Source organism: Cuculus canorus, chromosome 4 (assembly GCF_017976375.1).
Source record: "Cuculus canorus isolate bCucCan1 chromosome 4, bCucCan1.pri, whole genome shotgun sequence".
Lineage (NCBI taxonomy): Eukaryota > Metazoa > Chordata > Aves > Cuculiformes > Cuculidae > Cuculus > Cuculus canorus.
The window spans coordinates 12,515,754-12,535,079 of NC_071404.1; positions in this window are offsets into that span (position 1 = coordinate 12,515,754).

Consider the following 19,326-nt stretch of genomic DNA (forward strand, 5'->3'; position numbering starts at 1 on the left):
ATGCTTTTGCTGGTACACAATATTTGTGCTCAGCAGTCTAACAGTGCCAGACAACTCTTTCTCCTGCAGGAAGAGGATTTTTTATTTCTTTAATTTACATCTCCCTAATAGCTCTTTCTGGTAGGTAAGTTTGAAAATAAACCTATACTATAAAATTCCACTATAGTGATAGTTTTTATGTGTGTCTAAGAGGGAGCAAGATGACTTTATTGGTTATGGGGTTTTTGTGTTTGGATTAGGTTGGTTTGTTTGTTTGTTTTTAGTTGAAGAATTAGAATTCCATGCTGCAAAACCATAACAAAGTGTTGATTCCTCAACAAGATCAATGTTTGGAAACAACTATGTAGACCATGTATCACAGAATAACTTATAACAATAATGGTTTAATTTTGCTTGTATGGAAGAGCAAGTGTTACGAAGGAGATGATAAGTATCTTTTAGACTGTCCCCACATAGGATTTCAGAGGTAATTGCCGTTCCTGCAGAATTCTGCCATTTTTTCAGTGTGACTTCCTCAGCCCTCTCTTCTAAATATTCCCAGGAGGGCACATTGTTTGGCTGCTCCCTACCATTGGCCCCTCATTATGCACATATACTCCTCACTTGAAATTCAAGCTTCTCATTACCATCCCAATCTCTGGAAATACTGTCATTTTTTTTCACCTCATCCACACCAGCTCCTCTTGGCTTCTCATCTAATCTGTCACTAGCAACTATTACAAGTTCTTGAGAGGTTGTCTCATCAGAACTACTTTGTTTAACCTCACCTTTGTTGTCTCATCTGTCTTCTGGAAGATCTCTCTTCCTCTCTCCCTCCATCCCCCTTCGCCTCCTTGAATTGTGATCATGGTACTCCCTCCATATCAAACTCAAGATAGTTTCTAAAGTTATGCTTATTCATATATAAACTAATCTGTCTTCCCTTTTTTTCCCTCTTTTTAAGTATTCCACATCTTACAATGTTTCATTAAAAATTTTTACATGAATCATGTTGAAATGTTATTGTCAACAAATAGCAACTCATCTGGTATCAATATTTAATAAGTAAATGTGATTTATCAACACTAAAATGTTTTTCCCCGGTTTTGTAATGCTCTTTTCTTGAAATGCACTAAGTGCCAACAATTTGTTTTTCTATTGCTATTGATGTTTCTTATACAAGCTTATTAATAGTTATGGTCTAAAAACATCTCCTTGTGGACACAGTCACTTGGGATTTTGCTTGCTTTTTGATTACTGCTTCTTTATTTGGAGTTCAACTAACTCCCACTCACCTGGCAGCATCAAAACCAAACCAGAACAAAACCTCATCTACTTCTGGTGGGTTTCCTAGTAAAGCTTACAGCAGAAGTAGAAGGAGACTGATTCTAGGGCCAAATCCTATGCATATTTTAGCTGGTAGAGCTCATTTGAATTCAACACTGTGTGAAGAATACAAAACTAGACCCAAAATGTTCTGGACTTGGTTTTACTAATACTGTATAATCTGGCCAGGACTCCAAGGTTAATGTGTTTCACCTTGTGAAATGTTCCATGAGATCTTTAATTGACCACAAGGCACCAAGAGTCAGGTTTATCTTCTGTAGCAGTACAGTACCTCTTTGAAGTGCACAGGGCTCTGTTTTGATGCTGATTTGGAGGGAATGTCTGTCTTCTGAATCACTACCACCTTTTCTCTATAGCACCCGGCAGTTCTTTGAGATCACAGCTTCTGTTCAGATTTTAGCCACTCTGAGCCTGCATTGCTTTTCAAGATCTTGAGAGATCATAACTTAAATTTTTATAGTGGCTGACTTGAAGAAAGGGGCTTATCATTTAAGAAACCTCTAAATCAACAGCTGATAACTGAATTCTTTATTATACATGCAGGCTAAAATTTATCTGTGTGTACAAGTCGCACAACACAAATGCAGCTTTCAAGACACAACTATAAGGATAGAACTGAGTTAGCTAGTGAAAATGCCATATGTATAGGGAAACTAGGCATCTTATTACAAAGTCCATGTCTTGAATCAGACAGCTCCCCCCTATATCTAAGTCTATGATTAAACTGCAACGGCTTTACTCATTTTGATGGAGATACAAAAAGTGTGACTTTGAGAGCCATAACAGTTCTCTGAGAGAAAATACTTATGTATCAGTCTTTACTGTTACAGACTTTGAGTTATAGAAGAGCAGAACATTTTTATTCATTTTATGAATATCATCAACAGAGTTTAAGGTGCAATTCATTTGATCAAATGTGAGTGTCTGCTTCCTGATTAGACAAATAATTTTTTTGTATTTTCCTGATATATTAACTCTGTGGATGTTAAGATTAGCCTGGACACCTGTGTTACATCCAGACATGTACATTGCAACTACTTCAGACTTGATTCAATTGCACACGTATGGATACACTGCCATTTGAGCTGCTCCAGGTTATTCCACCTGGTCTGCAAAAGGACCCTGACATTCCAGAAGGGCATAGCTCTCTTGTATGCCCTGTTATACCTGGCAGCCCTGTGCAGATGTCTTTAATATATTACAAACTGCACTGTTATTTAGATAGCTGGATTCCATCCTTGAAGTTCGGTGAGACGAATCGCATGCATTGTGTCCTCTTTCAGCTGAGACCTCAAAAAGGATTTCGTCTGCTTTTACAGATGACATGGACAGTCCTTCTGTGGTTTTGTTGGGAGTCAGCTCAGCTATGTGTAATAAAGATAACAGCTTAGGAGACTGAATAGCCCTCTGAACGGACACTAGAAGGACTGCATTATTCAATTTTAAATAAAAGTGAAGCTATTCAGAATCAAAACTTCTTCTCATCTAACAGCTGTTCGGTATCTCAGTTCTGTAGGCAGATATCTACATCCCAAATAAAACCAATGAAATTGATACTAGGTGTGTATCCCAGACTCAGATTTTATAATAAAACCAATAATGCTTGAGTCAGATGGCTAGCTCAAAAGTTCCGCAGTGGGACACCACTTGTAGTCACAGTAGACCAAGCAAAGGCAAACAGGCATGGCAATTACCCTAACAGCTGATTTTCTGTTACTGTTGAGGCATATTCTATAGTGGAGAGATGTTGTTAAGGCAATGTAAATTGTTATTTACCTTTTCATTCATTTCTGTTAGAGACTGAGCATCCACACCCCTTAGTGGATTCAGAGAAATTTGAGAGGGACTAGGGCGTTCTTGAATCATGCTGAATGACCTGACAAATACACTCTCACTGAGAGCAGTGGAGGCTTTCCCAGTGCCTTCAGTATGAACAGGAGTGGGAGTCAATAGCATAGTTCCATTGCCAGAACTCCCAGAGCAGAAGCTCTTTACGACCGAAAAAAAAAGTGCATTTATGAGTTCAAATGCAATATGTGTCATTTTCCTGTTAAAACTTCCTTACATATATAAAGTTGTTCTTCTTGGCATACATACAACTGTACTGTCCTGACCAAGCTGGGTATCTAACTGCCTGTTTCCTCAATAAAGCCCCATACGATTCACATTGTTGATAATTTTATGCCAAATTCTCTTGACAGGTTTTTCCATTAGGCATGTTTATGTACATGCAGAGAACAATGCACAGCAGGTACCATCTCATTAATTCATTAGTCCTAAATTCATACAAAGACTCAAAAAGAATTATATGCTTCTGAAAGGAGACCTGTTTCATGTTGTTGTAACTGTATTTCAAATTTGATTTCTCTTTGACAGAACACGTAGAATTTATGAGTTGTCCCTAGCAAACTTGTATTTGATCTTTTAGCTACATTTTTACATGTGAAAATAACATCTGCTCCTTTCTTCTTACTCAATAAGAGCTTTTAGAAGAGATTAGATGCAACAATTTTCTAAAAAGATGAAAGAGAAACTTAAAAGAAGGCAACTGAAAAAGAAATGCATTCCCCACCATGACCACAACTCTTAGCTGTATTATGTGAGAACTCTTAAGAAACTGGTTTTGGTTTTCAGTCACAGATGAACTAATAGCCTCTCATTTAAGTTACTGCATAGAACCACTATGAGCTTAGAGAAGTATTAGTCATTTCATTTGCATTCAAAGACTTGTGCATTTTTGAATGTAAGGAATATCTCTTCTCTTAAAAAAAAGGAACATATCCTGCACAGCAAGGATTACAAGAGGCAGGAAAATCTGTGTTAGCTAAAAAAATTGATAACGTAGACAAGTTTGGGTTGGGCAAGGATCCTACTATGTCATCAATTCCATTCCACTGCACTAAACTGATGATACCAGTCATATTGTGGGATGGAAGTATAATTTCTGAAAAAGGACCTAAAATTATTTGAGGGTATGTGTATTCAATTAAGGACCTTAAACTGTTCTGATATCACTCCTGTAGAAAACACTAGCAGGATTTGCTTTATTCTTGCCAAATTTCTCAATATCCTAGTTTGACATTCAAATGATACATTTTCATTCTAAATGTTTATTCTTCCTCTTCCCACTGTTTCTTTCAAGAATGTTAATAAAAGCCCTTCAGCAAGTCATTGAGAGTGGATTACTTGCAATGTAGCCACCCTACTTTTACCACAGCACAAAGAAGGTAGTACGGGACCTTCAGTTTATCTGCTTCTCTAAGGCCCACAGCCATTGATGCACCTTGCTTGTGAAAACAGTTTTAATTGTGGAAATATGCACCTATTCAAGGAAAACCATACCATAAGGAAGCCACTTTATTCACACCCGGCTTCCTCCTCCAAGGACTATATCAACTCCCGCTATGGTCTGTCCTAGTTTTTCCATTGCTTCTATTTGGCCTCCACACTTACTAGTTTGAAACCCTGGTAGATAGGAGAATATTTATTCTATGCAATAATAATTCCAGAAAATTACCATGTTACAGTGGAGTATAATGAAGAAGAATTTTGCTGTAGTAGGAATTCTAGTCTTTCATTTTGGTTTTGACCTAGAAATTATCTGACATGGTATAGACAGATATATGGTGTTACCACTTTTTATTGTATACATAGGTTTAAAGAAGCTCAAGCAGTGTTTTTCAGAATACTCTCTTTCTTTTCATATTAGGCTCATTATCCCTTAGTCCAGCGTTATCATTATAGATTCCATAGGGAGGCAGGGATTAGCTTAAAAAAATTAAATTACATTATCCTAAACTCACCACCAATGTGCTCTTCATTTAAAAAAAATGTCTTTTTCTCAGCCTCTGAGAAAGCATCACACAACGAGGCTCGGGACTCTGTTACCTTCTCAAATAGCTCATGAGAAAGCTGCCTGATTCATAGCTTATGTCAAAGATTCCCAGACTGTTGAACGGAAAGAGAGAATGGAGCTCTGAATATCTGTAGCCATAAACTTAAGTAAAATATTGATTTTTCCAATCCATGCTATGGTACATATGATGGTCCTATGGGAGTTTTCGTGTTTTTTTGTTTTATTTTGGTTCCTTTTAATATGTTCCTTACTCCTCCTACTTACACTCTTCTATGACTTTCTTAGAAGCTTTGTTATGCTTTGACGTTTTCTGTGGCCCACATCTATCATTAGCTGTTGTTTCTAATTCCTAGTATTTGTGTCACCTTAGCTATTAGGCTGTAACTACCTAGGAAAAGAGTTATGGTGTTCATTCTACAGAAACAATTTTGTGGGCAAAAATAGGAGTACTTACAGCTCGTAAGTACATTTTTGTTCTCTGTAAATGCTGTTTTGTGTGGTGTCTGCTCTGTTACCAGCTGGGTAATGCTGGTAGAGATCGCAGAAGCTGTTGATGTGAGAGGTTAGAAACTCATTTACACAAGCTGTTATTCTCCTAACCAACTTCATACTTCTCTGCTACAGAAAATGGATTTTTTTTTCCTTTTGCTTTCTTTTCAGCCTCGTGACGTAGGTCAAGAATTTCCGCAGACAAATACAATCGGCACTGGTACCATTTTGTAACTCAAAGTGGCTCAAAAGTTCACAGAAATTCTCTGTTAGACAAAGAGATCTGTTTTTATGAAACCCACAGAAAAAATATTCTTGAAGCCATTTCCTTTTATATGCATGAAAATAGCCATTTTGCCTGAGTGCATTTGGAATTGTCGTAATTTCAACTTACAACTTAATAAAAAAAGAATAAATTTTGAGTGAAAATAGAAAAAAGTAATTTATCGGTCTTCACTCCTCTATCCTCACTAAGTCACCAGTCCCATAGAAAGGCAAAAAAATTTGCACATTTCTAAAATTAAAAATCATATTAAATACTTTATTTTCCCAATATTCTATAGACTTATATTTTTCACCAGGAGAAAAGTAACATTTAATTAAAAAAATATATTTCCAAAGCATTTTAAAGCAAACACACTGCTTACAGCAATAAACTGGCTATCCTTAATAACAGAACCGGGACCACATTCCACTTTGTGCCACATAAGGACAAACATGATGACTGCAAACCATAGCCTCAGTGTTGTTTTTGCAGTCCACTTGTCTCAGGCAGAAATACAGATATCCACTGAAATTAAAGAAGCTCGGTAAGAGTAATGAGAAGATAGTTAAAGGCTTATAATACTATAAATAACAGGAAACAGAATAAAAACTGAATACAGTAATTAAACATTTCTATTGCTATACTATGTCTAGCACCTGTGGAAGTTAGTAGTCAGCCATCCAGCCTGTAAATGTAATATTTTTTTGTTCACATAAACACTCATAGTTCTTGCAGACTTGCTTCTGAGCTTTGCCATTACCTCACTGAGGGTTTGTGCTCACGGGTGTGTTTGTGTTTGTCTAGCAGTGGAAATTTTTTTGAACAAGTATGAAAATAAAGGCTGCGTGTTTTTCAGTTTTGAAAATATTTTCTTTGGCAATGAAAGTGATAAACCTAGTGGCTAAAAGTGGTGTATTTTCTAGGGTATATTTCTTGGTTTATGCCTGAAATAGGACACCAAACTCAAAGACAACAAATCTCTCTGCTGTCAAAATTAGTACAGTAGCCCTCACTCTGAAAATTAAACTCAAGAAATCTGTCATTAGTCTAGATTTTTGGAGGTTTGTAGCAATGCAGATAATTTATTGCACATATTACTGATCTGGTAATGTAAAATAGTTGATAACAACTTCACAGTGTTACTGGAGTGACATTGTAGTCGCTGAAAAAGCAGTTGTCTGGGTTTTCATCAACTTCAAACCACAGTGCCCAAAGCTGAAGGGCCAACACAGGCTAATCAAAAAAGCCAATTGGATGTGTCATGGAAGTTTACAACACTGGGATCATTGTAGTTTTCATACAACTGTGAGCCAGCCAAAGTAGGCATATGGTTAATTACCCTGGCGTTTTACTGGTGTGACTTCCTCTTCTGAAAGAAAACTTTCCTTCTAGTAATAACCTGCTTTTGGAACTGCACAGCCCATATATGTTTATCTGGGACCTTAAGACAAGTATTAAGATGTTCAGTAGTTGTGCCCATCAGTTTATAGTAAACCACAAAGTGCGAGGGATTCCATGTGATTTTATACTCTTATTAGCCTACTAGGAACATACATAGATGTGAGGTTTGAGCTACTCATGATGTGGGAATTGTTATAACACCAGAAGAACATCTAGTCAAGAGAATCCAGTGGCCAAAATTATAAGCCTCTATGGATTTCAGACTGCTTTAGTCAGGTGATAAGCATAAGTGTGGAGGACTGGAGCTTTTGTGTCAGGTGCCTAATATCTGACCTACTCATTCATCCATCGAGCCCACACAATAGTCCTTTGAAGTATTTTCATTGAGGATAACGAATGGAAAAGTGATGTAAGGAAGCAGAAACACACCAGAAGAAAAACTGCTGGAAAAGATTATGTTACTTTTGACCCACTATGGAATCTGATTCTTCCTGATAAATGTTGTAAAATTTTGGAAGTGGCTGCAATTTTCAATTAAAATTAGGGAGTCTTGCATTCTGCTGAAATGAAACAACGCGTATAAAATAATTCTGCTTATAAAAATCTTTTAGGAGTGGAAATGGGTTGTTGAACAGACCAGTAACATGCAATGGGTGTTACATTTCTGTTCTAAATTATGGGTTTAAATTCCAAGATGTCAGTGACAGCTGTTCATTAGCCTACACTCTTCTCTCTGTGTCATTTCCTAGTGGAAAGGCACCCATATCAGAATCGTCAGTCTTGGTAAGTAGTTGTTTTGGCATCAGCCTGAAGACTAAACTATCCTCCCATAAACTGAGAAAGCCTTTTAGCACCAGCCACTGTATTTCATGCTGTGCCTGTACAGATAAAGAAATTATGTCTGTCTCTTTTGCTGTCATATCTGCTTTCATTCACAAGCACTAAGCTTGTCTGAGCACAAGAATAATACAATGAAAAAGCTAAATCTTCCAAAAAGATTTTTTATTGTTTAGCTTGGGTAGACCAAAGCCCATTCAGTCACTGTAGGATATGTGATTCCTTACTAAGCATCTATCCAGTGTTTTGGTATAACCACCATTCAAAATCTCTTCTGAACTCTTCAGCCTGATTAAATCCCTTGTATGCTTACACTGGTCACGTACACATCAGCAGTGACAGTGCCAAAGAAACAGCTGTACCTTTACAAAATTGAAAGAAAACAGTTTTCCCCTCTCTCTCACTCTAGTGATGTAAGCAGGGTTGGTCCCTACAGAGCACAATCAAATGAAATAAAGCCCTCACAGTTAGTGATTGGACAGCTAGATGTGAAAGAGTCTGAATCATCATCTCCTTTGGCTTATATCCACCAGGCTCTGGGACATTTACAGATGGAGGTCTTTTGATCCCTCTATAGCTTAAACAATTCTATTTTGTCAAACTAAATCCTGAAAGTATGCAAATGCAAGGGATCAGAAGGAGCTCTAAGGATCCAGTGCAGCCCTGGTGCCCCAAGGCAGAAATAACTACAACCAGGATACCAAATATGAAAGAAAAATATTTATCTAACCTATTTTGAAAAAAGCTGTAATGAAGGAGACTGTCCTTGTGTAACAGATCGTGGTACTTCATTACTCAATTATTATGAAAATATGAAATAAAAATCTTTTAACTTTCCTCTGCAGATGAGAAAAGCTATCTTCTTCATGAGAGGCTTTTACTTTGTGAATACTGTTTTATCTGCCCTCAGTCTGTTCTAGACTAAATAAATATTGTTCCTTCAACCTTTCCTGAAATTATGTATTTTCTAACCTTCTTATCAGTCTTAGTGTTCCTCTTTGTACTCTAATTTGTTAACATCTTTCTTGTGCCTAAACTGGATACAGTTCTTCATCCAAGGTCTCACTGGACAGAGAATAAATTCCTCTGTATGTTGTCAGTGGCACTTCTACTGATTTGAAGCTTGCCATTTTTGCACTATGGCCAGAATGCTTATTCATGTCTGACCTGTCACTCATTACAATCCTTCATCCTCTTCTGTCACCTAGTCAGCTATTCCATATTTACTTTCCCTAGCACAGGCTTCCTTTCTCAAAGACTTCTGAATTCTGAACCTACCCTCAGTAGAGCATTTAGCCCCTTTCAATTTACCATCATGGGCAAATTATAGACATCCAGATTTCTTCAGAACATGTAAACATGCCCAAAACTGTCTCTCTGAATGCTGCTGTTTGAAATCCTTTCCATTTTGATACTATGAAGTAACTTATTTTTGAATTTTGTACAAGCATCATGTATGCTTGTACAAGGGGATGTATGATGTGACACTAATTTACATAGTTTGGCATTTATTACTTCACCTTCATCCACTCTCCTAGAAAAGTACTTACCCTGGCAAACTCTGACATGTGAGGTCAGACAGTTTACCATCTTCTTGGAATTTCCTACTGCCAGTCTCACACCAGTGGTGTATATTATGCCTTGTTTTCATTAAATCTCACTTCTGAATTCCTTAGGATTCCAGAATAAAGGTGACTAGCTAAAGCACCACTACAGATTTCACAGTGTGTAAGGACTATGGTAATCTAGGAATTCCAATATCATTGTCATATTCCAAAATACATATTCTTTGTGGTTTTCTAGTGGACTCTTTATAATAATAAAAAAGTCCATCCAAGAGTATGCTCTTGGGATTGAATCAAATTTTTATGTTCTTTGGACAAGGCTGTGTAAAATAAATCTGTAATAAGATCGTTTATTTTAATAAGTTGAATTATAAGTAAATAAACCTATTTTGAAGGGATGATTTAAGCCTCTATAATAATGAAGATGTTTATTTGCATGGTAAGTGTTCTAGAGACTTTCATGAGTTTGTTTTTATTCATGAAGGATTAAGTTAAAGAATTAACATGATTTTAATGTACAGTGGAGTAAGAATCAAATGAAAAGTGATACTTTACTCCACCCAGCAAAGAAGTACCACCTCCCCTTAATGGACTGAGCATTTGTAAGGAAGAGAAATAGTGTCAGGTTATCTTCAGAAGTTTTCTGAAGTTGAATGAACCTAAACATTTTGTTTCCCACCATCTATTCAGAATTATTGCCTGAGGATATGAATGATTTTAAATATTGAGATACCATCACGTGCCATAATATGGGATATAGCAACTAAGCATGATGGTAAAAATTCTGATGCTGGCCAAGATTGCGTGCATATCTGAGATATTTATACTCGGTTGACTGAATGTGCAGGCCCAGAGAACTCAAGGATTGTGACTGTGGTATTTTATTCCATGAGGTGTAACAATTATCTTTGTTTTCACATATCTTCTAAGGTGTCCTAGTCCTCCTTCTACTGCATGAAAATAAGTTTTGCAGGCACTTTAAGAACAATAAAAATAGAGCTAAAATTTTAACATTGCTTGTTTGTTTGCAAAAGTATGAACACAAAGAATTTCTGAGCTGGAGTAAAAGAATAAATGCCTTAGATCTTGAAAACAGACATATTATACCAAATCTTGGTTCTGCAATCTTCTATATTTTTGTACTTTTTTTTACTTTTTCTTGTGCATTTTGTACTTTTTTTATATATGTAATTTTTATCAAGAACAACTTATGGGAATGTGCTAATGAATGCTTCAATCTTGCATACAAATTTTTCAGTTACCAATTTGAGTGTTTTCACTTAAACTGCATTACGGGTAGTACAGGAGCAGGTTTAACAGCTTTATTCTTTAGTTGCTGTGGCATGACTGATCAAAGCCATGAGAAAAAATTACACTACTTTCGAAGGTGCATAGAAGATATTAAACATTCTTTGGTCTCCTATGCCTGTCTAATGCACAATTTTATTTTTTTTCCTGAGGTCTAAAAGGAACTGTTTGCATAGTTTGTTCTATAGATTATACTTCTCTTTTTGTGGAACAGAAATAAAGTCATTAAAAGCAGTGTAGATTGTAGTCATACTGTATTAGATATAAATGGAAAAAAGAGGATCTCCAAGTATCATGAGACTGTTTTTGTTATGTTCGAATTCTCCAAACTCTTTCAACCACAATGGAAAAAACACTGCTGAATATCCCCCACACATTGTTACTTTAATAAAACACCAGATGCATACTCTGTTAGATGCTCACAAGACTATTATAATATAGCTGAGTGGCATTGAGAATAAACGTGCTTGCTTAATCTGAACCATTATATTAAGCTGTTTCAGCTTTAAATTGAGTTTTCTGAAATTACAAAGAATATGTGAAAATATTCCTTGATACTACTTCTGAGAAATAATAATAGTCCACTATTTTCCTTATATTCACCCTTAATTCAGGGGAGTTGAAGGCTCTGTTTTACAATTTCCTGTTTTCCTAATAATCAAAATTAAATGCAGGATAAATTTACCTTCTCATGATAGTTTCTCATATAGTCTAACTCTTAAACTGTGTGAGGTTTCTGCATAAGGTGACAAAAGAAGTAAGGAATAATCCAAACAGAAATTGTGAAAATCACACTCCAGTAAAATCAGCCAAGTATTAACTTCATGAAAATATAAACAAAGCAGACAGGATTTTGGCTTACAAATTATGGAATGGGAGATGATTCTAATTACAGAAATATGAATGAGCCAATGAAGGATTATAGATCTTTTTTTTTTCAGAAGATAAAAAGTTCCATAAGATCTATAAACGTAAAGAAAGTGAGAGACTGGTTTTAGAGCAAGCATTCATGACCTTCCAGAATCAGACCACTCTTAAGATGATTTATATATAAATCCTGTAAAATGTCTTCTGTTCTGCAGCCTTCTTTCCAGTAGAACCTCTAATATTTTGTTGGATGGTAAAAGGGAGGGGGCGGTCACTGACAGGACAACCAAGAAGAAGGATGTGTAGGAATATGCCAAAATTTCTGCATTCTGTGGAGAACTGCTGCTCATGGTTTAGTACAAACACAGCGCAGAACTAGTCTCTCCAGTTTGTCCATGCCCATGTAACCTGCTCCTCCAGATTCTCACAAAGAAAAACAGAGCCTCACACCAGAGCTGCTCAGTGGCTGTCAGGTGAGAGGAAGAATCCGTCTCTTGGCCCACATAAACTCTGTTTCCAGGAGTCCATTCAACTTGGGCATTTATGCAGGACTTCAACACTTAGCTTTAATCTCCTGTGGCAAGGGTAAGTCAGGTTAGGTGTAGATTCTTTGCTAAATCTCAAATTCTTAATTTGACCCAGATCTGGGTCTTTATTTTAATGGAACTTAGCTGATTTATGTGTACTGAGAATGTGGCATGTTGTCCAAATCAGAATTCCATCTCTCAGCAGCCGAGTAAAATAAAACTTAAACTTGTGAACAGGGAGGTCCAAAGGCAGCAACCTAAATATTTTTAAATGTTCATTCTAAGTTTATATTAGATTTAACTTGTTGGAAACTATATCCAGCATATTTAATATGGGACTAGTTTATCAAAAGTCATTTAACAATAGACGGCAGTTAAGAAAAGATCAACAAATACATTTGGGTAATCCAGATATAGATTAAAAGTAAAGCTCAGAAGCACTAAGCAAGCAGCTTGAAAAAATGCAAATATTTCACATTACTAAGTGTTTGGGCTGTTTAAAAAAAGCAATGGAGAATTCTGAAGCTTCTAATGTATGATTGCTGTGACTATAGGAGACCAGATGTGATGCAGCAATAATTTCAAAAGTAGCTCTCTACCCCTTCTTCTTCATTTTGAGCAGAGGATAAGCTTTGTTCATACTCTGTGGATAAGAAATCGGTTGATTGGTTGTATTTAGAGAGTAGGAGTCAATGGCTCAATATCCAGATGGAGATCTGTGACAAGTGGTGTCCCTCAGGGGTCCTTCCTGAGACCAGTGCTCTTTAATATCTTCATCAATGATATAGACAGTGAGATCGAATGCACACTCAGCAAGACTGCAGATGGCACCAAGCTGAGTGGTGCAGTTGCTGCACTGGAAGGACAGGATGTTGTCCAGAGAGATTTGGACAAGCTGGAGAAGTGGGCCTCTGTGAATCTCATGAGGTTCAACAAGGCCACATGCAAGGTCCTACACCTGGGCCAGGGCAACCTGTGGATTCAATACAGGATGGAAGATGATGTGATTGAGAGCAGCCCTGCAGAGAAGGACTTGGGGGCGCTGGTCGGTGAGAAGCTCGATATGAGCTAGCAGCTCACAGCCCAGAAGGCCAACCATATCCTGGGCTGCATCAAAAGAACCGTGGCCACCAGGGCAAGGAAGGGGATTCTGCCCCTCTATTCCTCTCTTGTGAGGCTCCACCTGGAGTTCTGTGTCCAGTTCGGGAATCCTCAACGTAAGAAGGATATGGAACTGTTGGAACAGGTCCAGAGGAGGGCTACAAGGATGATCAGAGGGCTGGAGCATCTCCTATAGGAGGTCAGGCTGAGAGAGTTGGAGTTGATCAGCCTGGAGAAGGAAAGACTCCAAGAAGACCTTTGTAGTGACCTTCTGGTATGTGAAGGGGGTGTATAAGAAAGCCGGGGAGGGACTTACAAAGGCATGTAGCGATAGAACTAAGGGCAATGGCTATAAATTGGAGAGGGGCAGATTTAGGCTAGACGATTTAGGCTAGACTAGACACTGGCACAGGTTGCCCAGGGAAGCTGTGGCTGCCCCATCCCTGGAGGTGTTCAAGGCCAGGTTGGATGGGCCTTGAGCAGCCTGATCTAGTGGGAGGTGTCCCTGCCCATGACAGGGGGGTTGAGATTAGATGATTTTTAAGGTCCCTTCCAACTCAAACCATTCTATGATTCTATGATTCGTACTCCTCAAAGCTGTTTTCTTATTTTATATTGGAAGTTTCAGAGGTTTATTTGCTTTGCCCTTGTAACAGCATGAAGCATATGCACAGCCGAGCCTGCTCACCCCCACAAGATGCAAGTAGCTCAAGCTTACTCAGCAGGCATACAATTTTGGTACTACGTGTCTAAACTTCTTTCTTATGCAAGTTGTGGGTTGTTAAAAGGTTATGACAGGAATACTTTTCAATAGGAGAAAGCCCATTCTTAAAGCAGCCCCACTTTGCTGGTAAATCAGTGCTCCTGGTAGCTAAAACTTTATAGAAAACAGGTAACCAGACTTAATTTGGTTTAAAATAAACATTGACCAATTAGTGCACTTTTCTCTAGACTCATTTTTAGAAATAGGTTTGATTTTTATCCGACATTAACTGGTATGTAGCATGCATCCAGGATCCAGCAAGGGTGATGAAAAGCCTGGCAGACCTAAACCCAAGTTAGAATGGTGTCTAAAAAAGGAAAGCAATTAGAGCAAGCATAATTGGCAAAATGTGCAATAGGGACAACTTTTCTCTGGTTTAATAAGAAAGCATGGTCATCTATTCAATGACCCAGAAAATCCCAGACATAAACTTATACACATTGATCAAGTGGTAGGCAGAAAAAGGAAATAGGTAATCTAACAAAGTGATACCCAAAACCTCCAATTATCTGTAATAGAAGAAAAAATAAGTCAGAAAAAAAAGAAATCAATTAAAATTTGTTAGTAAAGGACAGATTTTTAGGCTAAGATACTTGCTGAGACACGCCTCAATTTTCTTGAAACTTCTTGTACTTATAATTCAGTCAAGATTTTAATAAGACTATAGTTATCAATTAGTAAAAGTGAGGAAACTTGAAGAATTACTACAATCTTGGATAATAAAGGAAGAATAATATTATAGTCATATAATTATCATTACTTCATGGTGAACAACATATTTACTTAGCTGTATGTCTGCATGTAAGACTATTGTTATTTCTGGTATGCAGAAAGAGCAGAAAAAAGAACTTTTATACAGTGTATAGTTGAGAGACCTACAGCAGAGCATAAAAGATAAACACTTTTCAGATTACTTAGTAAGCAGTTTATAAGTGTTTTCTCTTGAGTTCAATTCATTGGTACACGAACAGATGAATTTTTACCAAGTCTGTATACCATATAAGTCTTGACCAATATGAGACAAAGCTTCAGGATTTAAAGAAAACTGCAGTGCTTATGAGTTTGATCTATCAACAAAACAAGTCTAGAGTTATACCAGGAATTAAAAATTCAAAAAGTAATACCTGTTAGAGAATAGTTTCATAGATACACTGGATTTATTTCACTGTCCTGTTTCTCTATAATTTGGATGCTTCTATATAGTACTAACAACAATTTTGAAAACATGAGACAAAACACCTTGATTACATTTTACATTAGTGGTCAGTAATTTAATTCTGAATTGAGAATGAAGTTGGCTCAATAAACAATAAGTTGTTGATACTTTTTTTCAAAGGAAAGTAGGGGAAAGTATCTAATTTAGATCAGAATTTCAAGAAAATACGGCTACTTTGCTGCATTGCCACTGAACATCAACAGTGTAGCTGGTTTGGATATTTTTGTATGTTATTAAATAGATCTGAATTTCTAAAGAGGAACTGTGGAAAATGGAGAAGTTATCTTGGGGGTTCAGTATATCACTAGACCTGAGCCCCTAATTCTCCTAAAAATATCCCACCTACCCACCTCCAATTATTCAAGACCCAAGGCCAAAATTCACAAGAACTCCAGAAAAGGAGGCAATATTTTGGTTCAAGGTCGCTTTGTGTCGCTCCTTAGGTGTTTCTTTGTATGTCCTAATACCCCTGTGCTGCTGCTTGCTGATACAAAAAGTGGCTAGTTACACTGGAACTGTGTTTAATCTCTGTCTCATGGGTGAGGAAGAAATATGTTTTGCATCTCAAATGCAACTATAGCATATATTAGAAAAAGCAGGCACATAGAAATGTATCTGCACTTTAAGCAAAATATGAGCAGGTGGGTAATGTTCCATAATTCTTGATAAAGTCTTTCCTCAGTTTGGGAATAGATTGTGTCCTGAGTACTTTCTCTCTCCCTCAGTTTATATCCTGACCAATAAAACATCTATCACCAGCCAGTGGTGTCACATATACTTCCGGAAACATTCATCAAGAATCCATTATATTTTTAGAAAAGAAAAAATGTTGCATTTGTCATATTCATTCCAACTTAAAAAAAAAAAAATATTTTCCATGCAATGGTGAAATTCCCTTCTGTTGACTTGTCAAAGAAAGGGTACTTTGAGCAGGTTTTGTACATCTGCTACACCAGGAAAAACACCTGCTGAGAATTTTCAAGAGTTTCCCATAACAAAACTCTCTAAAGTAATTCAGCATCTAAATTGCATTTAAGTTTTATGATATTCAAATTCAGAGTAATCTTGTTTAGTTTGCCTTTTCATGCAAGGATGCAACACATTTAGTACGTCAGTGCACTGCATAGGCAACTTAACCTGCCACTTGGTGATTAGAGTGCTGATAGAGATAAATATTCTGGGAAATAAAATGTTATTTTTCTTTCGTTCATTATCTGAAATGGCAAAATGCAGCAAGTATTTTGAAAGTCACTGCCTGGAATCCAATATAGTACTATATTCATGCAAAGCATTTCATATGGAATTTTGACAAAACAAGTAGCTGTCAAAAGCTGACAATTTTAACCTAACAAAGATTTTAGCCTGTTCCTGCCTCTAACCTCATTCACTAGCTTGCTTCTCTACCACAGCATTCCGTAGTTGCACATCAATTTTCCTGTTACCAACTAAAGCTGTACACTACCCTCAGAGCTGCCACCTTTCTCTAGGTTAGCTGTGGACAAGTCAGTTGTCAGAACTGTAAGCATTTCAAAGTAGCTTAGAATTACTATCTTCAACTCTTTTTGCTCCCCGCAAGTGCTCTATTGCTTTTCTGGAGCATATTTCCTTTGCGACCGAGCACATAGATGCTTGTCTGGAGAAGATTTGTTTCTCTTGTTCTGCTGAAAGGGCTTGAAGACCTAAGTAGGATTTAGTTCGTATTTTTTTAAGGTTGTATTTATGAGTTGGTTTTAGGGTTTTTTTTAAGTAGTATTAGATTCTGGTTAGAAATTAGGGTAATGGAGGACCTGTGTTCTACCTTTTCAGGTTTCTGAGTTGCTCCTTCAACGTTCTGTACTGCAGGCTACTCATGCAAAGCTGGAGAGTGCCACCGCGTGGCTAGAGGCTCTCTTGGCTGGAAAACTCCACAGCTTAGCCCTGCAATAGTGTTAAAATCGAATTGATTAGACCCTGACTAAACCAACAAGAAGCAAGAAGCACGGTTAAGTTCTGTGAGGAGGCTAAAGTTGCAAAACTGAGGACATGAGAAAGCAGTGGAGCTCCTGATCTAGTGAAAAAAAAAAAATACTAACAAATACTCCGTGACCAGGAATCCTCTGTGCCAGCTTCCACTCCAGAAGCTATTTTATGCAGAGGTGCTTCATGCAAGCCTTTCAAACCATGGGTGATGAAGTCCAGCCTTTCTTTACTCTGAAGTAAAGTTCCCTTTGCTCCCATTTTAAAAATGAAGGGTTGATACTTGGCAGCACGTCCTTTCTTCATGAGAAGTATCTAGATCTATATCTGATGAGGTTCTAGATATGTCACCTGTGATATTACACAGGCACCAGTTCATGCCTTCTTGGGAGCAGAACCTTGTTGTTTCAAATCAAGCAAAAATACCTACAGTGTGTCAGTGCCCAGCAAAGCTTTTCATAGCTCAGCAGGACTTCTTGAGCTCATTAAGAGGATCAAATTTTTGCTACTAACCAGTTATATAACTAGGTCTTGGTAGAAGCCCTTTGAATCTGCATCTGCTTCCTATGTCTTCTTTTATTCATCATTCAAACATCCCATCCCTCGCTGTCTTTTTGAACAAACAGGCCCTGCAGAGGTATGCTTTTCACACCCCATCTAGGAGGCACCCAGACTCCATGCTGTTCTGCCTTTTTGCTTCGTTAAACTAGAAGAATGTTATCTGGCAAAAAGTGATCATTTACACGTAACAGCTATGGGGAAACAGAGTTTTATAGCTCAAATAATCAGACTTCCACTTATAAAGACTTGCACCAGGAAGCACACCAGGTAAGATTCATCTCAGCTTTCTATGGAATTGTATATTGTAGTCAGTTGACCATTATCTGATGCTAAAGAAAGTAGGGCCATTGGACAGGTGGCTCCCGAAGGGATGATTAATCTTACCACTCCTGATCAAAGGGAACAGAAGTTAACAGTAAAATCTTTTAGCCTAGATCCAGTTCCTCCCAGAGTTTTTAAATTCCAAATTCACTGTCCCAGTGCATTGCGTTTGTTACCTCAGAATCATAAGATGATGTTGTGCTTCCTGGAGAAAAAAAGATATATTTAAATGTCTAACAGGTTTTGAAGCAGTTAAAAAAATGTAAAATGCTATTTATATATCTAATAGGAATGTAGTTCTTTGAAATCCTATACCTATGACTGACTTTAATCACAATGAGTAGGAAATCACAGAATTCCTGTGTCATCAGAGCAAGAAGAGAGAACGCAGGTGCTGCCTTTACAAAAGCCAAATACATTTTTGAATGCTGTTTAACTGGCTTGAAGGGAAAGCCCAAGAAATTCAGTTTGCCGTACACTGCCCAAGCACAATTTAACATTAAAGGGTGAATTAATAATAAAAGACTTGATAGTTACGAAGGCAAAAATTATGTGGAATCAGGGTAACAAGATAAAGTAGCTCAGCTACTTTGAATTCCAGATTAAGAATTGCAGCTTTCATTCCCAGAATACAAAGATATTGCCTATGATTACAGCAGTCAGAACCAGAGAGTGGTTATAAATTTATCTAATCTGAAAGCCAAATTAAATAGAAAATAGATTGTAAGAACTGAAATGTAAGTTAAGGAACAGAGAGAGACATCCACAATTTTCTCAGCTTTACAGAGTTGAAAGAGTTTTCAGGTCAAGACAAGGAAGACAATATGGAATCATTAATTTCCCATGCTTAGTAGGACAATATGACACCAGTCTGAATCTAAGTCTTCAAGGTAAGTTCATAAGACACCCAAACAGTACAACTTTAAAATTTAATGTTTAGTTCAAGTCTGATTGAGTGTCACAAAAC